This window comes from Nannospalax galili, unplaced genomic scaffold, assembly GCF_000622305.1.
Source record: "Nannospalax galili isolate Female #2095 unplaced genomic scaffold, S.galili_v1.0 scaffold10, whole genome shotgun sequence".
Lineage (NCBI taxonomy): Eukaryota > Metazoa > Chordata > Mammalia > Rodentia > Spalacidae > Nannospalax > Nannospalax galili.
Window position 1 is genome coordinate 6,730,456 of NW_008331140.1, and position 7,658 is coordinate 6,738,113.

Genomic DNA, 7,658 nt, shown 5'->3' on the forward strand with positions numbered 1-7,658 from the left:
ATGATATATATATATATGATGCAATCATTCCGAATCTTCTCTGTGTGGCATTTACATGAACCTGTACATAGGATAAAACTGCCTGGTATGCTAATCCTGGCTAACAGTACAGGTCTAGCCCATGTGGGAAGTGTATTTCTGATGGTTAACTAAACTGTCATAGCACAAAACTGCCTGCTAAATACTTACATTTATACCATGGACAAAAGTGAAACCCATACTTTATCAGAGAAGCTTCTCCTAACAATGAACAATTGGGAATGTAGAGACTCAGGGCTGCCCAAGATACAGAAAATAAGTGATGGATGATGGGCCCACCTTAAATAAGTCACTAATAACTGGGGGATCACTGAGGAAAAGAAGCAGGACGTATGTAAGAGCTGGAGATAGGGGAAAGGGATATGAACATTCACTCTCTAGACTCAATACATCTTTTGTAATCATTAAGTCACATACCTGTAATTACCTGCACTGAACCGACACAAAACCAATCCTATCAACAACATGTCAAGGAAGAACGAGGGGCTTACCAGTCCCACCTTTTACCTATTAACTACTGGCTATAGATAGATTCTTGGAGAGGGGGAAATTATTGGCTTTAGTTGTGTATCCTCTGATGAGCCCACCAGTATCTAACCAATAGCTCCAAACTCGTGGTTACAAGCCCTGATTAATCTTGGTGGCTCACAAAACAAATAGACATGAAAATGAGGGAAAGATTTGAAGGGAGAGGGGAGAAGGGACAGGGTTGGCAGGGACGTAAGAGATAGGAGTAGTCCGTACTCAAGGCACACATATGTGAAATTGTAAAAGACAAAATATTTAACAATGTATACATAAATGTATATTAAATGGTGAAAAGCCAATTGGATATGTAATTCTAGGTAACAGTAATGTGCAAATTTTAATTTCCTGGGTTTGATATTGCATTAGAGGTATGTAAGACTCCAGCATTGGAGGAAAATGAATAGAGTACATAAAATTCTATGTGTAATTTTTCCTACTTCTTATGATTCTATAATTGTTTTGAACTTGAATTAGAAGTAAATACAAAACATGAGAGGATACTAGTATGTTAAAATAAAAGAATTAATTCAACATTATATTAGAGAACATATAAATATAGACGTCCCAGAACTTCAAGTTAAAAAAATTGCTATATCCAAACCTGGAAGACATCTTTCAAAGCCTGATTTAGAACAAAAAATGTATCTCATTTCAGACTAGGATTCAGTTTGATATTAAATTTTCAATAGGACAAATGCTTTAATTTTTCTCTTGAGAAGCACTGTAAATACCAACTCACACTTGCCTTGTAAATACTGTATGAGCCTAAACTACCTTCATGAAGAATTCTGTTAAGTTTTGCCACCGTGAAGTGATATGGTAAATGAGTCAAGAGAGTTTCTGGACCTAGTTATAATAAATTATCTATGTGAAATGACACAGCAAGTAGCTGTTTCCATCTAATGACCACTTCCTATAAAGTAGTATCTGAAAGAATGCAATGTGGGACACAACTAGAGATATACAGTGCTCAGTATTTGTAACCAATTCACTGGGAAGTCAGAGATGGAGACAAGCTGATACTATCAAAGAACAGGCTAAGAAGGAAAAGAAGGCCAAGTTTTCAATTATTATTATGACTTTTTGAGACACGGCTTCAGGTACCACAGGCTGGCCTCAAACTGGCTGTGGAGCCAAGGAGAACCCTGAACTCATGAGCAACCTGCAACCTGCCTCTGCCTCAGGAATGCTAGGATTATAGACCTGTATCCTCACAACCATCCTCCTTTTCAGCTCTTCTAAATCCTCACCATTCTCAAATTTTCACCTAAACCCCAAACTACAAGCACAGTCCTACAAAATTGGTAGACAAAGGAAATACACATAACACAAGTATATTTTTCATTCACTACTCTAGTCAATTAAGAGATGAGGACAGGGTAGGGTTTCAAATTTAGCACTGAAACAGACTGGAAATGTGATCATTTTAGCCAAGAAAAAAATATATGTTAAACCTGTAAAATTCACAGACCAAGGATACAACTCTTGTTTCATAAAAATATTTTCACAAATCAAAGATTTAAAATACAGGAGATCCCAATTATTTCAGAGTATTGCTGGAGATGAGATTGATTTCTAATTAGCCAACAGGGAAGGAAAGAAGTATAGAATAATATTAGTGCTGGCCTTGTGCTCAGATTAACCTGGCTTAGTGGATTTCCAAGAAAATGGAAGAAGTAATTCCAAGTTCACTTAGCCTCGAGCAGCTCAAAATAAACCAAGTCTAAACCAAAATGAATCTAAATGTACTTGTTTATCCTAAATGCATTTGTTTAAACTGAACCTAATGATCTTAAGAATCCCAGAACAAGAATTAATGAATACACTAGAATTCTGCCAAATTATTCACTCAGATATGTTGCTAAATTGTGCTTTCCTTTTATCAGTTCATCTGTTACATTTCTTTAAATCCCTAGACAAATTCATTTATTCAGCTAGATATGAGCTATAATTCCTTTAGAGTCATTTATTAAGAAACATGACATGAGCAATATTTTAAGCACTGATAATGTATTAAACAACCCAATATATATGAATGTGTGGCCACACACACACACATGCACACACAATCTTATTTAATCCTTAAAACAAGTGTAAGATGTGTGTTATCTTCATTTTAAATATTTCTTCAGAAGCTATATGTTTGTTTTAAAGGATTCTATATTATTATTAATTATTATTATTATTATTTATTTGTATATGATGGGAAGGAGGGATAGAGGACAACTTTGTGGAGTCAGTTCTCTTCTTTAAGCTTTACATGGGTTCAGAGAATTGAAGTCAGGACATTTTTAAGCTTCCCTGGCAAGTGCTTTACCTGCAAAGCCATCTCAATGGCCCCTGAGAAACTATATTTTTAAAATTTTATTGTGTGTGTATGAGTATATTGCCTGCATGCATGTAAGTGCACCCATGTAGTACGATGCACACAGAGGGCAGAAGAGGGTGTCAGATCCCCTAGAACTAGAGTTACAGATGGTTGTTAGCCACCATGTGGGTGCTGAGACTCAAACCTTGGTACTCTGCAAGAGTAGCCAGTGCTCTTAACTGCTGAGCCATCTCTCCAGCCCGAGAAACTTTATTTATTTTAGAGAGGTTAGCTAAACTCACTCCTTGACTCTGGACTTAAGGTTTTTTTCTAGTTGCTTAGAAAGATAAAGTTTAGTTCCTTACCCTGGGAAAATGATAAGAGATTTATAACATTAACCAATTAGAACACTACTAAGGGAACAGTTTGAGGAAAAAAATCAAAAGACCTATCACAAAGGAATTCATTTAAATTTTATTTATTTATTTATTTAAGTTCTGGGAATAGAACCAATGGCTTCTCTTGTAGTAGGCAAGTACTGTACAACTGAGCTATACCCCAAGTCCTTCATTTAAATTTCATTTAAAACATTTATGGAGCAGCAACATATGGCATGAAGAGTTTGTCTTACTAGTTTATGAAATTAATACAGGAAAAAATCATTTGCAAATGAGAGTCAATGAAGTATCCAGATAACAGGACTGATTTAGAAATCAGTCCTGATGAGAAATACTTTCCGTTTTAATGAAGTTTCTCATTTAAAAGTTATCTGGAACTCCAGATAACTACAGTGACAGCACAAAATCTGTTTCTAGACAGTCTTTCTTGAACCACTATCTAAAGTTATTTTCCTATCTAAGCCCCAAAGCAACATTAACCTTTGCAACATAAAAAAAATCTTAAACAACTATTAAACTCAATGGCATAGACTCTAAGGACAATTACTATACCGAAATATCAGTAAAGTTATTACATAAAACACATTATTATAAAATGATAAATCTAAGCTATCCTTCAAAAATGGTGTAATAAATTCTAAATTAATGTTTCAAATTCTGTATATAGTAATCATCATCTCACCTCAACTGAGAACCTTACAGAATTTGGAAACTTTATGACACACTGTATTTAGAAGGCTGTATATGGTAAATTCTACACTTCACAAATACTTGTGGAGTTGCAGTTATCTAAATTTTTATGCTAGCAGAAATTTAAGAAAATGTATCTAATTTCTAATGGAAGTTTAGAATTTAGAAAGTTTACTAGGTGAACTCAGCAGATGACTCAATTTTCCAGAACTAAAATTTCCAATTCCTCTCAACAGAGGTCTCTTTAGGTTTAGACCTATTTGACACTTTACAGTTCATAAAACATCATACAAAAAGAAAACAATCATGTATGAAGTTTCACAGACAAATGTATGTCAAATATATGGGGAGTTGCTGACTTCTAAGCATTCAAAATTTATTAGGAAAAAATGGACATCTAACATATTTTAGGTCAACATTATCCCTAAACACAAATGAGTAAATGTTACTCATACTAGCAATTCTTCACTTAAGTATAAGTCCAGAAAAACAATCTCACTACAGAATAAAATCAACTTAGTTGAGACTGATTTATATACTTCAGTTGAAGAGAGCATGAAAATGGAATTTAAAATACATTATTTCAAAGATAAATACATCTAAACAATTGAATCATGACTAGGTATATAAGAAAAAACAGGAGCTCTCTACTTTTTTCTAGCATGAATAGGTTTATTTACTCTATTAAATTCATTTTGGAAAGGCCTTCAAATAGTGTTATGAAAATACCAGTTGGGCATGGTTGCACAGGCCTTTAATCCCAGCACTTGGGAGGCAGAGGTAGGAGGATCACTGTGAGTTCGAGGCCAGCCTGGTCTCCATAGTGAATCCAGGCCAGCTGTGGCTATGGGAGACCCTGTCTCAAAGAGACCAAAAAAAAGAAAGAAAATACCAACTAAAACTGGAAATAGTTTTCAACCTTATCCATCTTCTTCCTCCTTAAACAATAGGAAATATACTGAATGAAAACTTTCCTTCAAGTTCCTAATATATTATCTAACTAAAATTGTGTAAGTATATAAAAATGACCCCAAGAAGCTCTGATGTTTATCTTGTGGACTCAAGTATGCCTAGGCACCCTGACACATGCCTCAAAAGGCAAAGAATATAAGAAAGTTTCAGGCCAAAACCAAAATTGTTTTAAGATACTAGAAGCACTTCAACCACCCAAATGTCAACCAATAGAATAGCAGATAAACGAAATGTGATCACCTATAGTATATCATTTGTTAATAAAAAGGAATCAAGCATTAATACACACAACAACATATGAAAACATGTTAAGTAAAAATAAGTTAGACATAAAAGGTCATATATTATATAATTCCATTTATAGGAAAATTTCAGAATAGGTATATCCATAAAGGAGTGATTGTCTATGAGTGGTAGGAAAAGAAAGGATGGCTAGTAACTGCTAATGACCATGAGCTGATATTTCTGGATAACAGAAACTTCTAATATTAGACAGGCAATCATTGCATAATTCTCTGAATGTACTAAAATACGGAATTATAAAAATTTAAAATGAGCAGTCTGGCCTATGAATTATGTCTAAATGAAAAAGAAAAATATTTATACAAAAGCAGTTCAATATGCACCTCTTAAATACATTTAGAGCTCAAGATATTGAGGAGGTAGAAAGTTGACATTAAAATGAAAACTTATTTAACTATACTGAAATTCATATATTCCTCCATTCTAGAATCTAAATTTCAATGTAAATGATTCTAGCATGCTAAGACCTACAAACTATCCAGCCAAGAATTTGTAAAAATGTAAATAATCTCTTAATTTTCAGCCTTGCTTTCTTTGCTTTGCAATTCTTCCTGTGTCACATTTTATTTCTGGGATATGAACATGAGAGAAAATTTGAAATGATTCACTTTAGCTCGTACTTTCAGAGATTTCAGCCCATTTCCATTGCTATGGGCCTGAGGTAGAGGGTGAACATCATGGCAGGAAGCATGTGGTTCAGAGCAAGGCAGCTCACTTGCTGGAAAGGAAGCTGATGGACACTATGCCTATGCTAACAGGTATTCTGGTTTTCGTAATTCAGTCCATCTAGGACCTCAGTGTACTGGATAGTGATGCTTATGTATTTAGTGGGTCTTTCCTCATTTAATCCTCTGTAAAATCCTTCACAGTCATGCACAACCACGTGCTGTGATAACATCTTAAAACCCTCTGAAACCAATCAGGTCAACAATCAAGATTAAATAAGACTATCTCAATTCTTGTACAACTTTTTCCTACCCTAAATTATTTCTAAATCATTCACAACACAACCCACCTATCTTTTAGGATAATAAATCCATGACTCCTTTCTACACCCCCTTAATAATCATCTCAATCCTTACCATATTCAATCTTGAGGTACCAAAATATATTCACCTGACAAACATCAAAGAATCACAGAACTTAAGAGGACCTTAAGTGTTATTTAGCTAAATCTCATTATAAAAATGGTTTCGCTAATTCAGCCAAGTTTGCAACGTACATAATATCACTGTCAAGGCTAGAATACAACAAGTCCTCTGATTCTCATTACTGTTAACTTTAAAATAGGGTACCTTATTTGAGCAAAGTATCTCTAATTCTAGTCCCCTACCACTAATTTCATCTTCAACAACTTCACATCACCTCATGATTCCTGCTTATTTTTATCCCAATTCATCATTTGTCTTTTCTACTTTCATTCCCATCTCATCTTTAGGTCTGAAAATCCCATCTCCACCTCTTTCAATTTGGATACCTCTTATCTCTCTATAATTCATGAATGACCAATCTTGCAAAAATTCAGGTTCTTATTTGATTGTCAATGGAGTCTTAGCATCCTCCTCAAAAATGATTGCTATTAAGATAATACTGAAAAACAGACACAAAAGGAAGGACTCTTTTACTAAAAAAAAGTAGAGAAGAAAGAAAGAAAGAAAGAAAGAAAGAAAGAAAGAAAGAAAGAAAGAAAGAAAGAAAGATAAAAGAAAGAAAGAAGGAAGGAAAGAAAAAGTAGGGGGTTGGAGAGATTCACACAACCAAAGTTTGGGTCCCAGAGCCCACATCAAGTGGCTTGCAACCAACTGTAACTAGAGCACCAGGGGACCCGACGCCATTGTTTGGCTTCTGCATGCACCTGCACACAACACATAAATAATAAATCTTTTTTAAAAGAAAAGATAAAGTGCATGCTATTGGTAACAACTTTCTGAGGAAATGGTACCTGAATATAATTACCAATTGGACAATTTGCCTATATCACTTTCTAAGCATAGAATAATAAACACAACACATAAATAATACATAACACATAAATAATAAATCTTTTTAAAAAGAAAAGATAAAGTGCATGCTATTGGTAACAACTTTCTGAGGAAATGGTACCTGAATATAATTACCAATTGGACAATTTGCCTATATCACTTTCTAAGCATAGAATAATAAACACAACACATAAATAATACATAACACATAAATAATAAATCTTTTTAAAAAGAAAAGATAAAGTGCATGCTATTGGTAACAACTTTCTGAGGAAATGGTACCTGAATATAGAACATATATATACTATCACAATATGATTCAAGTAAGCACTTCTATACAGTGAGTTTTAATTTTTAGTAACACATTACATCTGTATCTTAAGTTTACTAACTTCAACCTTTTCACGGAGCTTAAGAATTACCTTAAGAATTACCTTA

The 7,658-nt window shown here is 34.0% G+C and overlaps 1 protein-coding gene across 3 annotated transcripts in view; it reads right to left on the bottom strand.

Moving 5' to 3' along the window:
* The window catches only part of Znf711 (zinc finger protein 711), a 28,049-nt gene that overhangs the window by 16,564 nt on the left and 3,827 nt on the right, over positions 1 to 7,658 (bottom strand). The window lies entirely within an intron of this gene.